A 21,260-nucleotide genomic window follows, 5' to 3' on the forward strand; every position below is an offset into this window, starting at 1 on the left:
ATCAGTTTATTGTACTTTTCAACTCCAAAATTTTAATTCTGTTCTTTTTCATAATTTCTATCTCTCTATTGATATTGTGTGGTGAGGCATCATTCTCATACTTTCCTTTAAGTCTTTAGACATGATTTCTTTTATTTCTTTGATCATATCTATAATAAATAATTTAAAACCTTTGCCTAGTAAGTCCCATTTATGGTCTTCCTCAGAGTCAGTGTATTATTGACTACTTTTCCTCCCTATGTATGAATCATACTTTTCTATTTTTTTACATGTCTCATATGTACATGTTTTTTATTGAAAACTGGATATTAAATAATATAATGTGGCAACTCTGAAAATCAGATTTTCTCTTCTTTTGGGTTCATTATTTCTCTGTGTTTTTGGGAATTTTTCTGAACTAATTCTATAAAGTCTATGTTCTTTGTCACATGCAGCCTCTGAAGTTCAGCTTGGTTGACTTACTGGTTGGCTGATTACACAGAGATTTTCTTAGCATATTGAATCAATAAGTCTCCCAGCCTTTACCAAAGAGCTCTATGTTTGTGTTGGAATATGTTTTCAATGCTGTGGTAGGCAGTTTACACCTCTGTTTTAACTTTCAATTCCTGCTTGCTTTGTGTCTGAAGGTTCATGGTGAGGTGATAAATTAGGACGCTTTCAGCTCTTTTCTAAGCATATACACAGCCTTGCATATGTACACAGCCTGGTGCATGCATGTTGCCTTGCAGATTTCCAGAAATTTTGTTAGAGCTTTCAAAGTCTTACATGGATATCTGTTTCCCCAGTTTTTCCTTTTAAGGTTGCCATGACTGGAATGCTGTCACACCCAGGGCAAGGGCAGGGGCATAGCAGAGGTCATTCAGATAGGAATGGCCTAATATCACAAGACAGGAAGTTTGGTCTTTTCTTATTCCTGGGAAACCTCTTTAGCTAATGATGGTACTTCTAGACGTCCTCACCCTGCCCAGAAAGAGGAAAGAAGGAGAGATCCAACACACATTGAATAATGTGCAGGGATGTGAGTACCAGGAAGGACTGTTGTAGGTTGCAGCAGGCACCATTGTTCCAATTTGTTCTATTCTTCCACATTGACAGGTGTCATGGCAGAGATTTCTCGAATGATACAAATAGATTAATATTTTCATTTAGCTAGAGCTAAGCCTGAGTTTAATAATTTATATTTTCTTTTGGCCATGGAACTGGCTTAAGGCTAATAAAGATTTTTCTTTTAATTTGGAAATACTTCTCTAAAAGGGCATTTTCACTTGGCATTCGTATGTTTTTCCCATCTCCTGTAAATGAAGGAAGCTAAAGGAAGTCAAAATATAAACTTGGATGTAATATCAGATTTAAATTTCTGGATTAAAAAAATAACTCTTTTTGCCCCCTCCAAATACAACCAGGCATTATTTATGAGCTTAATTTCAGCAGATGTTTTATTATTCTTTGTGCAAAGGGAAATGTGATCACAGGGCTTTCTTTGGGTCTCAGCAGTAACTTAAACTAACTTATGCTATAGTTCATGACATACTGACTGATAGGTCTTTCAGTATGGAATGAATGATGTCATGTCTTCAGGTTTTCTGATCTTAATTCCTGCCAAAGAAAAGATGAAGTGTATATACTAGCTGAGGATATTGTTCTTTCCAGTCAATTTTCCCTTGTAGGTGGGCTGTCAGACCAGCTGGAGATTTACTATGATTTAATGACACATGCCTCTGGGACCTTTCATTTATCTGTAGCTGCATCCTGTGCTAGAAGGCAGTGAGGGTTAGATCTTTTGGTTTAGCCAAGGACTTCAAGTGTATAGAACTGTTTGCGATTTGGTATGTCACTTAAAATTTAAATAAATGTGGGCTTGTGATTTAAGTTCAAGTTTGAAAACAGCATGGACTTTAGGACTTTCCTTTAAAAATAATTTTTGTATGCATGGAGGAAAATCTTTGGTCAGCATGAGTTCTTATAATCAACTTTTGAACAGCAGAGTGGGATGGCAAACAGGTTAGGAGCATAAATTCAGAAGCCAAATGTCCCCAACCCATAGCCATTTACTAGCCCAGAGTCAGTGGTCAACTTTTGTAACTCTTTTGCCTCAATTTTTCTCAATGAAAGAAGAGGAAATATAATAACTCTTAAAGGGTTCTTGAGAAACTTTAAAGCAGAACCTGCCAAAATATCATTCCACAAAAAAATGATAGCTACTATCATTATTACTGATTATCATCAGCAATATCACTGAGACCTGCATGGTTGGCTAATGGAGACAGTCTTTTCAGAGGTTTTAATGATGTGCGGAAATTATGTCTGAGTTATCTAGAATTATTTTTTAATTTTTAAAAACAATTTCAAGTGTTATTAGCATGAAGAGAATAATAAACAGTGCTTTTAAGTGCCAAGCATTATTTAAGTGTGCTATAATATATACAAAATATATAGCAAAAACTGAACCCAGTACAGTTTGTTGTATATCTTGAAAAGGTGACTGTAGCTGTCAGACACCATGGACACTTGAAGCTGTTATGTAAGATATTTTTGTATCTCTGTATAGTTAGGCCTGGAGGTTCATTTATGACATATAGACAACTGATGAATTTTTCTCATGTTCCAGTTTTACTTTTCAGAAATCATATTTTTCATTTGCTTTTTTCTCCTAATATGAATAGTATAAATAGTGCTTCTGGTTATAAAATTAATGAATACTTACATAGAGAAATGTAAAAAATATTACTGTCAATAATTCCAATGGTCTCTATGTACTTCAGGTCTGATTTTTCAACAGTATGTACCTCGTACTTTCAGAAGGTGCTGAATGAACATTTTTGAAAACATAAATGTATATCTATATCTATATCTATACATATATATGTGTAGCCATATGCATATATATATATTGCTTCTATTTACTCAAATGCAAATAATAGTTTCTAGTTTCTTAGGTCTATGACAATGAAACAGATCGATATACATAAATTTGTATTTTTTGTAGCAAATTGACTGATACAAATACTGCAGTTTCTTTTAAAATATTGTTTGATATGTTTTTGTGTATTATCTTTTATTCTTTGAGTCCTTTTGTTTTAAATATGAAGAACATAAAGTCAGTTGTTATCCTTTCTTAATCCAGCTTGAGAGTCATTTTTGGGGAAGTGTTTTTATTTCATTTATATAATAGCTCTTATAAATTATGTGTTGGTCTGATTTTTTTGTCTTACTTTTTCCTGCAAATCCCAACATCTGGATATTTCTCTTGACCTTGGGTGACTTTTTTTTCCCCTTTCTTTATGAGTCTAGCAATTGTTGATTGTATAATGGACATTGTGGAGGATATAGCACAAAGACTCTGGTTTCTGTAGTTTTCTTTCTTCTAAAGAGTATTGAGTTTTCTTTTTTAAGGCAGTTAAATCATCTTCATTTTATAGAGCCTCATTTTACATTTTGTTGGAAAGGAGCTCCTTCAGGTTTTGTCCTTAGACTTATGGTGAGTATGTTACACCCGGGATATAGTCTGTACTCATAAACTCCTGTTTCACAGGAAAGCTTGAGATATTTATTAAGACCTTCTAACTTGTTAGGCCTCTACACCACACTCTTCTTTCCTGTGAAGGGCAGCAGCTGAAATCTCTGCTCAGATTTTTCACTGTTCACTGGCCTCCTTGACATTTCTCTCACACATACACAGGTCTGGGGTCAGACAAGGTTTTGAAGGAAACTTGCAGGTAGATTTTTGAGATCTCCTCTGACTCCTTTCTTTCTGGGTCCCCACCACCACCTCAATTTCTAGCTACCCTGGCAACCCTGAACTCCATTCTCTGATACTTCATGAGTTCTAGTTACATAGACTGGTGACTATTTTTGTGGAGAAGCATTATAAATATGGATCTTACCCAGTGCATATGTTTCCCCTTTTTTAAGGGTCAAATTCCTCAAACATCTGTCTTCTTTTGGCTTCTCTCTAGTGCCTTCAAGTACTTATTTTATATTTTTTCATAGTTTATAATTGTTATCTCTAGAAGGGCTAATATAATACAATCTACTTTTCCATTACTGGAACTCACTTGGAATAACTCAGTTTTAAAGCTCCATTTGAAACTTTGTTGATATTTTATTTAAAAATGATAAAAGCTGCATCATTTTCTAAGGAGTAGGCATTCTCAAATTTATTCAGCCATTCTTCATTGAGGAAAAATTTGACTTTGTTTTTATATTTGTTTCCAGTGAAAACAATGCTGATGTTAAGAGACCTCCCCTGTAACCAAACAGCTCAGCTCATTTCATATTACTATCTCCTATTTCATAAACGTGTTTGCTTTAACGAGTTACTTAGTCTTTTTTTTGCTTCCATTTACTCATCTGCAAATAATAGTTATTTCTAGCTCCTTAGGTCTGTGACAGTTAAATGGATCAATACACATAAATATTTAAGCAGTTCTTTACCCATAGAATGCAATAAATGGTAGCATATTTTGTTGTTATTATTTATCCCAGGTGTTCTAAAATTTTCTTTGATATATCTTGATGTCATATTTAATTCATTGCATTGGAGACTCAGTGGATCCTTTTAATCTGGAAATTAGTATTTCTCAGTTTGAGGAATTTTTGTATAATTAAAAAAATAATTTGTTCTTCTCAATCCTCTCCATTATCTCTTTCTATATTTCTTAACTTTCTTCTTTTAACCACCGATTTTCTCTTTGTTTGTGGGATGTTGCCTCAATGTCATCTTCCAAGCTTTTTATTGAATTATTTATTGTCATTATGTTTTCAACTTCCGTAAGTATATTCTTGTTCAATACCTAAATATTTGTTTTTCAGTTTAGCATCCTGTTTCTTTTTCATGGATAGAATCAGTATCTTCTGATATATCTGGATATCAGGTTTTTTTTTTTTAGGTTTTCTTCAACTCTGAGAGTTATACTCATTTCTTCTGTTATCCTGTTGGTTAGTTTTGTTCTTTGTCTTTCAAGTTGGAGGCTTCCTCAAATATCTAATAATCTTGGGCTGTTTACTCATATTTAAGAATAAGCAATAAAATGCTAATTGGAGGCATGTTAATGAGTGGGGAGGTCGGGATTCATCATGGAATAAAGCAAGCTGCTTCCTGGCTACTCCCTAGTTGGGAAAATTTCCAAAGTTAGTATCTCCAGGGCTTTCATTTAAACGTATCAGGCTTTTTTTTTGTTAAAGAAATGTTTTAGTCTGCTGCTCAAGTGTAACCTAACTAAATGCCACTATCTTGGGAAACAAGTATGGGCAGTGAGTCAGAGGCCTCAATGTTCTTGATGTCGATTTTTAATGAATCCTTCCTATTTTTAGTGTGACACTACACTGCTCAGCTATGCCTGGTGTCTTTGAATCCAGAGCTTCTCTAGACCAGTCTCTCCTGAGAAGAAGTTATCTTTCTACTTCACCCTTTATCTTCATTTTTGGAGGACCCTGGTGACTCCAAATTTTTTTTAACCCTTTTAGCTCTTGTGAAACAAATAGTCATTATTTTGTTGCCTTTCCACTCTGCAAACTTAGATTTTAGTTTTTTTCATTCTACCAAGTCAGTTATCCTTAATCTGTGTTCTTCCAGCTTTTAAAATTTTGTTGACATTCTTCTTCTTCTTGTCTCTTTCTGTTTCTTTGTCCCTGAGGGATTTTTTTAAAAAATAACTTTTGAGAGTTTTTTCCATTGTTTTTGTAGAGTTTGAGAGATAGCATAGGAAATGAATGTTTTAATCTAACACATTTTACTAGAAGTATTTTTGTTAAAATTAATCCTTAATATTATATAATATTTAATGATTTATGAGTATTAAACCTGATATCCAAACATGGTCCTTTTTTTCTTGTTAGCTTTTTTTCAGTGAGCTGTAGTATTATGAGTGACGCAATGAAGTCATCCTTTGCAATTTGAAGATCCATGGGTTCATGGTGGAAGTGGTTATGAAAGTGCTCATGAAAGGTAGAAGCATTGCATGTTAATTCTTTTCCCTGCGGCCTAGTTTCAGTTTAGATGTTCAGAGCAGATTTGATCCTCTCCAAAATATCCTTCCCTTTTGCATCTCATAAAGGATATATTAGGCTTGTGCATTGGGCAACTTTGCATGTCCAGCTGGATACAAATCTTTTCTCCTGGCTTAAGATAGTTTGCAAAGGTGGGTATCAAAATAGAGATTAAGAACCCATATATGACATTTAAATTATTTTAAATATTATTTTAATTTTTCTATTTTTGTTAGAAGACAATTATGTATCATTTCTGGCTGGCTGATTAATATGATTTTGAGTAATTTTAACTAGGTGTAGTTTTCCTTGATGGTTAAGAGCATGGTCTTTGGAGGCAGTTAAGTTGGATGATCTTGGGCATGTTATTTACTTTCTCATGGCTTCAGTTTTCTTCTTTGTAAAAGAAGATTAATAATAGTACCTGCTTCCTAATGTTATGAGGACTATGTTAGGTTAAATATGCAAAGTTCTTAAAACAGTATGTGGCTTCTAATAAATATGGTATATTTGCTATTATATACATTGAATTAGGAATATAGGGTTGGACAATCCAAGGACCATAATCATATAACCCTCCCCACTCTACCTGTCACCCCCCCCCATTAATACAGCAGAAGAGTATATCTATTAATGGCAGATCAAACAATTGGGATATCCTTCCTCTGAGGACATCTATAAAAGGTGAATAAAATATGAGAGAAAAATAATAAGATATGTCTCTTTAAAGCCATTATAGAGATAAAAAGAGCCAGAGCCCATTATGGGGCACAGTGGTCCAAGAAGGTGAGAATAGCATTTGAGGCCAGTTTTCTTCCTGGGATACTTAACAATTTGTGAAGCAGAACAGCACTTTTGACAGTTCCCTTGGAGATAGTGAGATAGGAAAGGCATGACAAGGGGAGGAATCCTATTGAAAAACAGTTTGAGTTGGAATCTCAGAAAGTCTTTATTAAGTAAGAGTGAACTGGATATAGAAAGCCTGTGTAGGAACTGCAGCTTAGCTTCAAACTGTCCCAATTCTGAAATCCCTAATGCATGCAAGCTTGCTGATACTGTGGGCACCTGACAGAAACAAATATACATCCTCGCTAGAAGAAAATAACTGTGTACAAGTGTAGATGAGAAGAAATAAACATAAAGGAACAGAAGAAATGGAAAACATAAACAGACCTACAGAGTCCCGATACGGAGTTATCAGATACAGATTTAAAAATAACTACATGTTACTACATTTAGGAGATAAAGGAAAAGATTAGGAATTTAGGCAGAAAAATCAGGACCACTAAAAAATAGTAAAACAGAAAATTTATCATATGAAAAACCTGCACATCTATCCCCCTGGATCTAAAATAAAAGTTGAAATTAAGTAAAAGAAAATTTGCAATAGAAAAATACAGTTACAAAAATTTAAAAACTTAAATATATGTTTAATGACATTTAATATACACAATGAGAAAAGAAATTGAAAAAAGAATCTCTCTGATCTAGGTCAGAAAAATATCCAGAATGAAGTATGAGGAAACAAAAGGATGTAAAACCAGAAGAGAGAATATCTGACTTGAACAATACAGTAAGAAGGTCTAACTAATGTGTGTGATTATAGTCACAGGAAGAAAAAGAGGTTCAAAAAGATGTGTTATTTGAAGAGAAGGTTCCTGAGAATTTTCCAAAGCTAATGAAAGTTTATGAAGTCTACAGATTCAAGATGCTTTCTCTATAAACTCACTACAAAGTGGGACAACAATATAAGACAAAACAAATTCCAGTCACATTATATTAAAACTGAAAATCAAACCAGAATCCTTAAAAGCAACCAGAGAACAAAAGACAGACAATGGATTGCAGCTGAAATCTGACTAGAAACCAGAAGAATATCTGGAAGACCATGGAATACTATCCTAAAGTGCTAAAAGGAAACAGCATCTACTTAGAATTTCAGAACCAGTGAAACCACCCTTAAGAAATGAGAGGGAGAGATTCAGACAAGATGGCATGGACTTGTCCCTCCTAGCTCCTCCCTGCTTCATAAAGTTACAAACCTAAGGAAGAAAACACAACTGTGCTGGTTAATGTTTTGTGTTAAGGTGGCTGGGCCACAGTGCTCAGGTATGTGGCTGAACATGATTTTGGATATTCTATGAGGGTGCTTTTTGGATAAGATTAACACTTAATAGTTGGACTTTGAGTAAAGCAGATTACTCTCCACAATGTGGATGGGCCCCATCCAGTTAGTTGAGGGCCTTAATATAAAACATTGACCTTACACAAACAAGAAGTTCTGCCAGCTGACTGCCTCTGAACTCAAACTGCAAGTGTGTGTATATAATAGAAAGATGTGTTTTGTTTCTCCTGTTTTATCCAAATGATAACTTACCAAACCTACTTTTCTGCATCTTGCTTTTTGTATTTAACCCTTTAAATACAAAAGTTGTTGAAGAACTTTCCATATTAGCTCATAAAGAATTTTTCTTCCTTTTTTCCCTTAACAGCTACATATTTTTCTATTGTATGGTTATACAATCATTTTTTTTTTTAATGAATGTAAGTGTACTGTCCTTGTAGGATAAGTTCTTAGAGGTGGAACTGCTAAAAATAAAAAATAAAAAATTCCCCCCCTCCCTATCATATTGATAGATATTGACAAATTGCTCTCCATAGAGGTTGTATAAATTTACCTTCCTAACAGCAATGTATGAAAGTGTCTATTTCCTCACAGACTTACCAGCACAATGTGATACAAGCTTTTCAATCTTTTCAAAGCCAGTAGGTTAAATAACAAAAAGTCTTTATGTGTATAATCCCTTGTATAATTGTCACTGGGTCTTTTGGGGAAACAAACAACTGGGTTTTTTTTTGAGCCAGCTGATCAACCCCTCCTGTTTCAAACAAGTACTGGCACCTCAGGTGGTGACCCTTGCCTTGGAGAAGGGTAGATTTGCTGGTGTTTGCTGATGTCTGCAGCTGCAGGAAGCTTTCTTTGTAGCTTTTTATCTCTTCTTCCTCCCACTCCACTTCCACTATTTTAGATGACTTTCCACGTATATTTGGTCTTTGTTGTTTTTTTATTGTCTCCTGGTTTAGCTGAAATGAAATTTACATTTTTGTTTCTTATTTTCCCGGTTGCTTTTTAAAGAATTTTCAATGTAAGGGAGAAATATTGACTTTGACCCTGCCAGGTTCAAGCAAGAAATCAGCCTAGGATTTTTTTAAGCTACCTAAAGGTAATGCATATTTAATTTTAAGTGTTAGGTAGTATGAAGAAAACTTTCATAATCTTCTCTTGCCTTATTCTAAACTGCCTTCTCGAAATATCCAGTATTAACATTTGACATGTTTCCAATAACAACTTTCTCTATTTTATGCAAGGTATACAAAGGCATGCATATCCACAAATATAGGCTTCATTGTATATAAAGTTTGTGGTAATCATATTGCTCAGATTTTTTTCTTTTAACTATGTATAATGAGCATCCCCTCTGTATTGGCAAAAATCCATCTAATTCTTTATGATATCTGCATAATATTGTAGGAAATAGATGTACCACATTTAATTTAATCATTGTCTATTGAAGACTTTCAGATTATTTCCAAGTATTTGCAACTATAAAAAGTGGGGTAGCAAACATTGATTACACATGCCTTAACACTCAGGTGCTTTGTTTTTCTGAGATCACCTTCCAAAATTAGTATTGCTGGATCAGTAGTATTTAACTTAAATACATTACAGTCTACTTTTTGAAAAGTTGTATCAGTTCATCTCTCTACTAAATGAAGAGCTAATTTCCTCATATCTTTCCTCCTGTTGAAATTACCAATCATATTGCATCTTACTAATTCAAGGTGGAAATATGTTATCTCATCAATAGGCTAACACAAATAAAAATATCTCTTTTTATTATCCTTTGCCAATTTTTGAATTGTCATTTTCTTGTTATTTTGTATGGATTCTTTTAAATTTTAGGACCACTAACCATTTTTCTTGTGTTACACATACCTTTTCTGTTTTCCTTTTTTGACTTTATTTATGATGACTTTGACTTTGTTGACTTTATGATATCTTTAGTTATATTACTTCAAATTTTTATATAAATACATCTCTCTTTGCATTTATGGATTTTCTTCATCCTCTAGAAAGCTTCTTGTATCTTAAAGTTATAAACATGTTAATAAAACAATTTCACTATTTTTGTTTTAAAAATTTAGATATTCAATCTACTTTATATGTGGAGGGAGATCATTACTCTGGCTCTAGGAATAATGACAAATAGGGTGAGGATTTTGAATGTAAGGTAATCGGGTACATTCTTGCCTAGCCCAAGTGAAAACTGGTGAGAACCTGAAATCAGGTAGAGGTTGTAGGATGGAGATGAGTAGAGATGGCATATTGAAATATAGAGGTGGGATCTTTTAGGAATTAAAGACTGACTTCCAGTGTGTGGTTGAGTAAGAGGAAGGAAAGTAAGGTCATCTTGGAAATTGGATGGCCAAAGTTGCTAGTCTCTAAGGCAGGGGCCCTAGGGGTTAAGCACTGTGGGTTCAGTTGTGGACTAGGTTGGGGACTGAAAAGATAATGTTACATGGCTAGGCACATTCCTAGAAATTTAGATTTTTATATTTACATAATTTTAAAATTATGTAAATTAATTTTAGCCCTAACTCTTGCCTGGTAAGTAAACAGACTGCTTCAGAGTATGATTTTTTTTTCTATTAAGTTAAAGAAGTACATTGTATCATGATGTGAAAGTTGAATAATCAAATTTGAAGAATGATCATTTGACTAACCTTAAAAGTAGGTTTTAGATTATAAAATCAATATAATTATATCATAGAGAACTGGGAAAATGTAAGAAAAGCCACTCATGAATGACTGCTCTTAAGCATCTCCCACTTCATAATAACCTACTTTCTGCTTTGGTTTTTGGAATGGAAGGTATAGATAACTTTCTGTAGCACTTGTAATAAAATGCCACTCCCACAGTGTCTCTTGGGTGTTCATGTAAATAATTGTGGTCAACACACTGCTTTTCTTTTTGTCACCTGGCAAAACTTTGTGTTTTAAGAGGTTCTTGCAAGCAAGTGTGGTAAGAGTTTGTTTTGGTTCCTGGTCTCAGCTAATGTTAGCAAACCTGACCAAGTGGGTTGTATGGCCTTATAAATGAAACCAAAAAACTCTTTTGTAGATGGTTTTCTGTCTTCCAGAATTTTGTGAATTATGCAGTTTACATAAGGCCTGAGGCTGAACTTTGCCCAATACAATATTTGTGAGATTCACCTATACTGTTACATGTTGTTGGAGTTTGTCTTCGTTTATTGCTCTGTAGTGTTCCAGTGGGTGAATATACCACAGTTTGTTTTTCTGTTGATGTACACTTGCATAGACAGGTTCATTTGAGTCTATTTTAATAGTGTTACTGTATACTTTCTTGTATTAACATATTATTTTGGTAAACTGCATGCTCTATTTTTCATCTGACTTTTTACCTTAATATGTCATAAGTTCCTTTTCTTTAAATACATTTATATTGACATAAAATATTCCATTGTGTGATTGTACCACAACTTAACCTATCCTACTTTGGGACTTTCAGTTTATTTACAATATGTTTCTGTAATAAACAACACTGAAGTGAACATCCAGGTATAAACATCTTTGCACATTTTTTCAATTTCTTGAGGAAAATTCTTACACAGATTGAAATGGCTGGGTGAGTATTTAAGGATATTTGATAATTACTGCCAGATTGCCATCTAAAAATTCATACTTACTTATAGTCCCTCTACTAATGTATATGAGTGCCTGTGTTCCCAGAATCATATTAAATGAAAAATTGCAACTTACTGTAATTAGCAGCATTTGGTTATTTGTGATATGTGATATTTTATTAAATTATGTGTTGGACATACATGGTTGGCAAATTGCTTTTTCTCATGAGTTTTGTCATTTTATCTTTTAGAGAGTTCTCTATTTTTCTTACATTTTATGAGGGTGCTTTAATATATTAGGATAATTATCTTCCTTGGTTTTCCCTAGATTGTTGCTTGACTTTTAATTTTGTCCATATTGGTTTGCTTTTGTTTTTGATTTTTTCTTCTTGCTATGCGATCCTTTTATGCAGTAAAAATTTGGGTGTTATTTTTAGTTTATTTCTGAAGTTTTCATAAACTTCTACCAAATCTCAATTCCTTTATGAGAAGAACTAATATTGCAAAGATGGCAGTTCTTTCCCAAATCAACTGACACATTTCTCAATCTATAAAAAATTCATTTGGATTTTTACTGCTACCTTAGTAAAATGATTTTAAAGTTTATCTGGGTACATAAATGGGCAATGTCAAAAAGTCAGACAGTTTTGAAAATAAGATTGACGACAGCTGATTTGCAATGGGACTTAGATCAACTACTAAGTCACCAGCTTAGAACAGGTCAGGCCAGAAAGTCCTGAGAAAAACGTGTGTGTGTGTGTGTGTGTGTGTATGTGTGTGTGTGTGTGCGTGCACGCGTGCCTATATATCCAATGCCTGGGTCAGATAGATTGATCAATAAATGGTGTTAGGAAGTTGGCCAACCATGCCAGCTTCATTTGTTAGTGACTTAAAGAAACTAAAGTGATAAATGGAAACAAAAAACAAAATGGAAAATGCATTTCAGAAATCAAAGATGCTATTCTCAGGCAAGAGAGAAATAGAACACCAAGACTAACATATCCTCACTGAACATCAAATATCAAATTACCAGGACAGAGGCTCTGACACTTAGCATAAGTCAAGTGGCACCCCTGCTCTAATCAGCTGTGCCCTGGCATGACCCTGTCTGCTCTGGGCCCACTCCTGTGCATAGGTTGCAGGTGAATTTCAGAGAAGGGCCAGTTCATGGTAGGGTAATGCCCTTGAAGGTGAAAGAATGAAGATCAGTGAGCCATACAGCTCAAGCTCCACTTGCTGCAGAACAGTCACAGTGAAAGCACATCTCTCATTATTAGTGTTGTTTTTGTTCTTCACAGGCCAAGTTCATTTTATCCCCTGTGCCTTAAGTGTGAGAGTCTTAATGTTTAGGTTTTTCTATAGTTGTAAGAAATATTTTTTCAGTTCTAATTCAAACCCACTCTGGTCAAAGAGCAAAGCCCCAGCAACATTTACCCTTTATCACTCTTAGAACTTTATAGTTTTACTTTTGTCTTTATAGTAGGTGCATTATCACACATGCAAACATGTACTGTGGGTTTGTGAAAATCTCGTTCAAGCGTTTGTCCTTGACCATTCTCTTTAGGTACTTTTATAGGCTGTCACTTACGTAGACATTGACCTTTTGTGATAAACCTTCCATTATGTATTAAGTATTCCTATAATTTCTCTCTCTTTTCTTCTTTCATTTTTGTGTTAACCAATGCCTGTAGACACATCTGTGCCCTTCCTCATGTTAATTATTTTGGACAGGAATAGTGTGGACAATTCTGCCTTTGTTTTGGTCTCCTAGCTTTAAAGTTGCATCCATCATCACCTTCTTCTAAAGCTCATCTAACTCTGTGTGCTTCTTATAATTAAATTTAAAAAATAGCTAAATCAATTCAGTAATTATATTGGAATAGCTACTGGAGTTTGTCATCATTGCTTTGACTTAGGGTAGAGTTTACCAGATAGTCATTTCTTTGAATGTGAAAAGGTAGATGTTATCAAAGAAAGAGGTATCTGCAGACATGAGAAACATAGAGAATGTTTCTCATGTCTGAGAAACATGTTTGAGAAACACAGTTAAGCAAAAGCAAACTGATTCTATACTGACAAACTTCTTAGAAGCTCTGATAAGCTAATTTGTCTTGTGTAGCCCCACAAAGACAATTTGAAACATTTCTCATATTTATTTCACCTCAGAGCCTCTTTTTTGGACTGCTTGTGGGAACAATAACCTGAGAAACATACTTTAGGGAAGTGGTGATGTAATTAAATGTTGACATATTAATTTTCTCCTTAGTAAATTTTAAAACATATCCTCTCTTTTGCCATCTTGGTTGGCTATAAACCAGAGAAATCAGCGAGTGGGAGCACAGGTCTGGAAGGGAGGACTGGCTATGTGTGTTTGGGAAACTGTTTCTGTCTCCTGGGACTGATTGTACTTTTTCATCCTTAAATGACATTGTTATACCTACATGAACTCTTATTCATGGACATGAGACTTCTCCAGCTCTAAGATGCTATTTCATTTGTTGCACAGGGACTCTGATGGTGTTTGTTGTAGTAAAAGGAAGAAGCTTTTACCAATTTACAGAAAGTTTTCTCAGTCTCTGACTTGCCCATTTAGAGCTATTTTATTTCTTTACAAAAACAAGTCCTGATGATTTTTTTTTTTTAGATTTGATATGATCAAAGCTGCTACTTCAGTCTTTCACTAACTGGGCATTTTAGAATCTGATTTAGAATTCTCAGAAACAAAAAGCCAGTGAAATAAGTGAAAGGAACAGAAATGTCACCTTCCAGGAAACTCCAAAATGCCATTAACACCTTTAATGAGGCTTTTTAGAGGAAGAATCAGTCTGCATTTTCAGTGGGCCCTCTACTCTGTTTCTTTTTGCTCATCAGGAAGCTAGAAGATGGCAGCCCATGAGCTTCATCCCTTGCCTTTGCAGCCTGTGGGTGGGATGTTGCTTCTAATTGACTTAACTGAAACCTACTGGAAGTACACTAGTACAAGTGGTGTTCTCAACCCTAACACCACTTGGGCAAAGTGGACTGATGATTTATTTTTGACAAATAGCATGGCTGGAGTAAAAAATACTTTTTCAAAATGGATAGTTAGGGAGACTGGAAAGATGGCGCTGTAGGACCAACTCAGGATTGCAGCTCCCAGTGAATCTGCAGAGGGTGAGTGGACACCGCATTTCCATATGGATCTTTATTGCCCACAGACCAGGAGATTCCCAGGTGTAAGAGCCCCATGGGCCGCCAGCATGGCAGTTTGGGCCAGCGCGGCTGTTTGGGCTGGCACAGATGTTTGGGCCAAGGCCACAGCACGGCGACACTCTGTACAAAATACACTGGTTTGGTTGCCCTGTTAAACCGGCAATTCAAGATTTCGGAAGGCAGATTAGCACATTCATCTGATTAAATGGAACTTAAACAGAAAGCCAGGCCAGGAGATTCCCGGGCAGCAACATGGTTTGAACCCGTGCAGTGAGTCACTGCAAGGGAAATCACACAGCTCATGGCGCCTTGCCGTAGGTAACTGGAACACCTGGGAGAGAGTCAACCGTTCAACTTAAAAAAAAAAACACCTGAGGCAGGGAGCCCGGTGATCAGGCTTGGTGGGTCCCACCCCCACAAAAACAAACAAAACAGCAATTGGAAATGCTCGGGGTTGAGAGTTTCACAGCAAGCACAGCTGAATCCAGGACAGTGCAGCTCGGTGGGGGAGGGATGTCTGCCACTACTGAGGCACACGACTCCTACAGAGCTACTCTGCCATTGCTGATGCAGCCTGCCATTGCCGAGGCAACCTGCTATAACAGAGGGAGCCCACCACTACAGAGGTGGGCCACCATCGCCACTGCAGTTCTAACCACACCTATATAAACAGGACTACAGGGAATTACACATGGCATCAGGGCCGAGCCCACAACAGCAGGGTGGAGCCCACAGCAGCAGGGCGGAGCCCACAGCAACAGGGCGGAGCCCACGGCAGCTCTTCTAGCCACTACAGGCAGGCAGTGACTACACTGCCTCCTCGCTGGGCAGGAAAGTGCAATGGATACTCATAAATAAAGCCCTAACTCCCTGGGACAGAGCACCTGAGGAAAAAAAAAGGGGGCTTTATGAGTTCTGCTGCAGCAGACGTAAACATACCTGCCTAACAGCCCTGAATGAACAATGGAGCTCGCAGCTTAGCACTAGAGCTCCTATAAAGTACAGACTGTCTCCTCAAGCAACTCCCTGACCCCCGTATATCCAAAGAGTTACTTCACAAAGGACTGATCAGACTGACATTTGGCAGGCATCATTCAGGGACAAAGATAGCAGAAGAAGAATCTGGTAGCAACCCTCAGGTTTCCACAGCTGCTACAGGAGTTCCCCAAGCAAGCAGGGCCTGGAGTGAACCTCAGCAGTCCTACAGCAGTGGGGCCAGACTGTTAGAAGGAAAACTAAGAAACAGAAATACTTCATCATCAACAATGTGATGTCCACTCAGAGACCCAATTGGAAAATCAGCAACCACTCAGAAGACAGGTGGATAAATCCACAAAGATGGGAAGAAACCAGCACAAAAAGGAGGAAAACACCCGAAACCAGAACATCTTGCCTCCTAGAAAGGACCAAAACTCCTCACCAGCAAGGGAACAAAGCTGGATGGAGAATGAGTGTGATGAAATGATGGAATCAGACTTCAGAAGGTGGGTAATGAGAAACTTCTGTGAGCTAAAAGAACATGTTCTAAATCAATGCAAAGAAACTAAGAACATTGAAAAAAGATTTGAGGAAATGATAACAAGAATGGACAACTTAGAGAGGAATATGAGTGAATTGAAGGAGCTGAAAAACACAACATGAGAACTTCACGAAGCATGCACAAGTTTCAACAGCCGAATTGACCAAGCAGAAGAAAGGATATCAGAAGTTGGAGATCAACTCAATGAAATAAAATGAGAAGGCAAGATTAGAGAAAAAAGCACAAAAAGGAATGAACAAAGTCTCCAAGAAATGTAAGACTGTGTGAAGAGACCTAATCTACGTTTGATAGGTGTACCTGAATGTGATGAATAGAATGAATCCCAGCTGGAAAATACTCTTCAGGATATTATCCAGGAAAATTTCCCCAACCTAGCAAGGCAGGCCAATAATCAAGTCCAGGAAATACAAAGAACACCACAAAGATATTCTGCAAGAAGAGCAAACCCAAGGCACAGAATTGTCAGATTCACCAGGGTTGAAATGAAGGAGAAAATGCTAAGGGCAGCCAGAGAGAAAGGTTGGGTCACCCACAAAGGGAAGCCCATCAGACTCACAGCAGATCTCTAGGCAGAAACCCTACAAGCCAGAAGAGAATGGGGGCCAATATTCAGCATCCTTAAAGAAAAGAACTTTCAACCCAGAATTTCATATCCAGCTAAAGTGAGCTTCATAAGTGAAGAAAAAATAAAATCCATTGCAAACAAGCAAGATTTTGTCACCACCAGGCCTGCTTTACAAGAGCTCCTGAAAGAGGCACTATGCATAGAAAGGAACAACCAGTACCAGCCATTACAAAAACATACCAAATGCTAAAGAGCATCAACAAAATGAAGAATCTGCATCAACTAATGGGCAAAACAGCCAGCTAGCATCAAAATGGCAGTATCAAGTTCACACATAACAATATTAACCCTAAATGTAAATTGGCTAAATGCACCAATCAAAAGACACAGACTGGCAAATTGGATAAAAATCCAAAACCCATCAGTGTGCTGTATCCAGGAAACCCATCTCACATGCAAGGATACACAAAGGCTCAAAATAAAGGGATGGAGGAAGATTTACCAAGCAAATGGAGAGCAAAAAAATAAAAAAGCAGGAGTTGCAATTCTTGTCTCTGATAAAATAGACTTTAATGCAACAAAGATCAAAAGAGACAAAGAAGGACATTACATAATGGTAAAAGGATCGATACAACAAGAAGACTTAACAATCCTAAATATATATGGACCCAATACAGGAGCACCCAGATATATAAGGCAAGTTCCTAACAACTTACAAAGAGACTTAGACTCCCACACAATAATAATGGGAGACTTTAACACTCCACTGTCAATATTAGACAGATCAACCAGACAGAAAATTAACAAGGGTATCAAGGGCTTGAACTCAGACCTGGAACAAGCAAACCTGATAGACATTTACAGAACTCTCCACCCCAAATCCACAGAATATACATTTTTCTCAGCACCACATCACACCTACTCTAAAATTGACCACATAATTGGAAGTAAAGCACTCCTCAGTAAATGCAAAACAACTGAAATCATAACAAACAGTCTCTCAGACCATAATGCAATCAAGTTAGAACTCAGAACTCAGAAACTAACTCAGAACCACACAGCTTCATGGAAACTGAACATGTTGACTCTTGAATGTTGATTGGATAAACAATGAAATGAAGGCAGAAATGAAGTTCTTCAAAACCAACGAGATTGAAGACACAATATACCAGAATATCTGGGACACATTTAAAGCAGTCTCTAGAGGAAAATGTATAGCAATAAGTGCCCACATGAGAAGAGTGGAGAGATCCAAAATTGACACCGTATCGTCATAATTGAAAGAGCTAGAGGAGCAAGATCAAAAAAGCTCAAAACCTAGCAGAAGACAACAAATAACTAAGATCAGAGCAGAACTGAAGGAGATAAAGACACGAAAAACCCTTCAAAAAATCAATAAATCCAAGAGCTGGTTTTTTGAAAAGATCAACAAAATAGACCACTAGCCAGACTGATAAAAAAGAAAAGAGAGAATAACCAAATAGATGCAATAAAAAACGATAAAGGGGAAATCACCACAGATTCCACAGAAATTCAAACCATCATAAGAGAATATTACAAACAACTCTATGCACATAAACTAGTAAACCTGGAAGAAATGGATAAATTCCTGGACACTTGTGTCCTCCCAAGTCTAAATAAGGAGGAAGCAGAAACTGAATAGACCAATAACAAGATCTGAAGTTGAGGCAACAGTTAAGAGCCTACCACACAAAAAAAGCCCAGGTCCAGATGGGTTCACAGCCGAATTCTACCAGACACAGAAAGAGGTACCATTCCTTCTGAAACGATTGCAAATAATCCAAAAAGAGGGAATCCATCCCAAATCATTTTATGAGACCAACATCATCCTGATACCAAAACCCAGCAGAGACTCAACAAGAAAAGAAAACTTCAGGCCAATATCCATGATGAACATAAATGCAGAAATCTTCAATAAAATACTGGCAAGCCGATTGCTACACCACATCAAAAAGCTTATCCATCCTGATCAAGTAGGATTCATCTTGGGGATGCAAGGCTGGTTCAACATACGCAAGTCTATTAACGCAATTCACCACATAAATAGAACCAAAAACAAAACCCACATGATTATCTCAATTGATGCAGAGAAGGCCTTTGACAAAATTCAACAGCCCTTTATGCTAAAAACCCTCAATAAACTCGGTATTGATGGAACGTATCTCAAAATAATAAAAGCTATTTATGACAAAGCGACAGCCAATATCATACTGAATGGGCAAAAACTGGAAGCATTCCCTTTGAAATCTGGCACTAGAAAAGGATGCCCTCTCTCACCACTCCTATTCAATATAGTACTGGAAGTTCTAGCCAGAGCAATCAGGCAAGAAAAAGAAATAAAGGGTATTCAAATAGGAAAGGAGGAAGCCAAATTGTCTCTATTTGCAGACAACATGATAGTATATCTAGAAGACCCCATCGTCTCAGCCCAAAAACTCCTGAAACTGATAAGCAACTTCAACAAAGTCTCAGGATATAAAATCAATGTGCAAAAATCACAAGCATTCCTATACACCAATAACAGACTTAAAGAAAGCCAAATCAAGAACGAACTGCCATTCATAATTGCTACAAAGAGAATAAAATACCTAGGAATACAACTCAAGGAAAGGGACCTCTTCAAGGCAAACTACAAACCACAGCTCAACGAAATAAGAGAGGACACAAAAGATGGAGAAACATGCTATGTTCATGGTTAGGAAGAATCAGTATCGTGAAAATGGCCATACTGCCAAAGTAATTTACAGACTCAACGCTTTCCCCATCAAGCTACCATTGACTTTCTTCACAGAACTGGAAAAAAACACCTTGAACTTCATATAGAACCAAAAGAGAGCCCGCATAGCCAAGTCAATTCTAAGCAAAAAGAACACAGCGGGAGGCATCACACTACTGGACTTCAAACTATACTACAAGGCTACAGTAATCAAAAGAGCATGGTACAGGTACTAAAACAGAGATATAGACCAATGGAACAGAACAGAGGCATCGGAGGCAACACAACATATCTACAACCATGTCAGTCTTTGATAAACCTGACAAAAACAAGCAATGGGGAAAGGACTCCCTGTTTAATAGTGTTGGGAAAACTGGCTAGCCATGTGCAGAAAGCAGAAACTGGACCCCTTCCTGGCACCCTACACTAAAATTAACTCCAGATGGATTAAAGACTTAAACATAAGACCTGGCATCATAAAAACCCTAGAAGAAAATCTAGGCAAAACCATTCAGGACATAGGAGTAGGCAAGGACTTCATGAACAAAACACCAAAAGCATTGGCAACAAAAGCCAAAATAGACAAATGGGACCTAATCAAACTCCACAGCTTCTGCACAGCAAAAGAAACAGTCACTAGAGTGAATTGGCAACCAACCGAATGCGAAAAAAAATTTTGCAGTTTACCCATCTGACAAAGGGCTGATATCCAGAATTTACAAAGAACTCAAACAGATTTACAAGGAAAAAAACAAACAAGCACATTCAAAAATGGGCAAAGGATATGAACAGACACTTTACAAAAGAAGATATACATGAGGCCAACAAACATATGAAAAAATGCTCATCATCACTGGTCATTAGAGAGATGCAAATCAAAACCACATTGAGATACCATCTCATGCCAGTTAAAATGGCAATCATTAAAAAATCTGGAGACAATAGATGCTGGAGAGAATGTGGAGAAATAGGAACACTTTTACACTGCTGGTGGGAGTGTAAATTAGTTCAACCATTGTGGAAGACAGTGTGGCGATTCCTCAAGGACCTAGAAATAGAAATTCCATTTGACCCACCAATCCCATTACTGGGTATATATCCAAAGGGTTATAAATCGTTCTACTATAAGGACACATGCACACAAATGTTCATTGCAGCACTGTTTACAATAGCAAAGACCTGGAACCAACCCAAATGCCCATCGATGATAGACTGGCCTGGGAAAATGTGGCACATATACACCATGGAATATTATGCAGCAATCAAAAATGATGAGTTCATGTCATTTGTAGGGACATGGATGAATCTGGAGAACATCATTCTCAGCAAACTGACCCAAGAACAGAAAATGAAATACCACATATTCTCACTCATAGGTGGGTGATGAACAATGAGAACACATGGACACAGGGAAGGGAGCACTACACACTGGGGTCTATTGGGGGTAATAGGGGAGAGACAGTGGGTGGGGGGAGCTGGGGAGGGATAGCATGGGGAGAAATGCCAAATGTGGGTGAAGGGGAGAAAGGCAG

The 21,260-nt window shown here is 36.7% G+C and overlaps 1 protein-coding gene across 11 annotated transcripts in view; it reads left to right on the top strand.

Moving 5' to 3' along the window:
- Positions 1-21,260, top strand: part of MYRIP (myosin VIIA and Rab interacting protein) — a 468,404-nt gene that overhangs the window by 68,974 nt on the left and 378,170 nt on the right. The window contains exons 1-2 of one of the 11 annotated variants that reach the window (XM_054247001.2): positions 5,842-5,947; positions 7,480-8,097. The exons of the other annotated variants lie outside the window; for them this stretch is intronic. The gene's annotated coding sequence lies outside the window, so the exon portion shown is untranslated. Of the gene's footprint in view, positions 1-5,841; positions 5,948-7,479; positions 8,098-21,260 lie in introns of those variants that run through there. 11 annotated transcript variants of the gene reach the window in all.

Source organism: Callithrix jacchus, chromosome 17 (genome assembly GCF_049354715.1).
Source record: "Callithrix jacchus isolate 240 chromosome 17, calJac240_pri, whole genome shotgun sequence".
In the NCBI taxonomy this organism is placed as follows: Eukaryota; Metazoa; Chordata; class Mammalia; order Primates; family Cebidae; genus Callithrix; species Callithrix jacchus.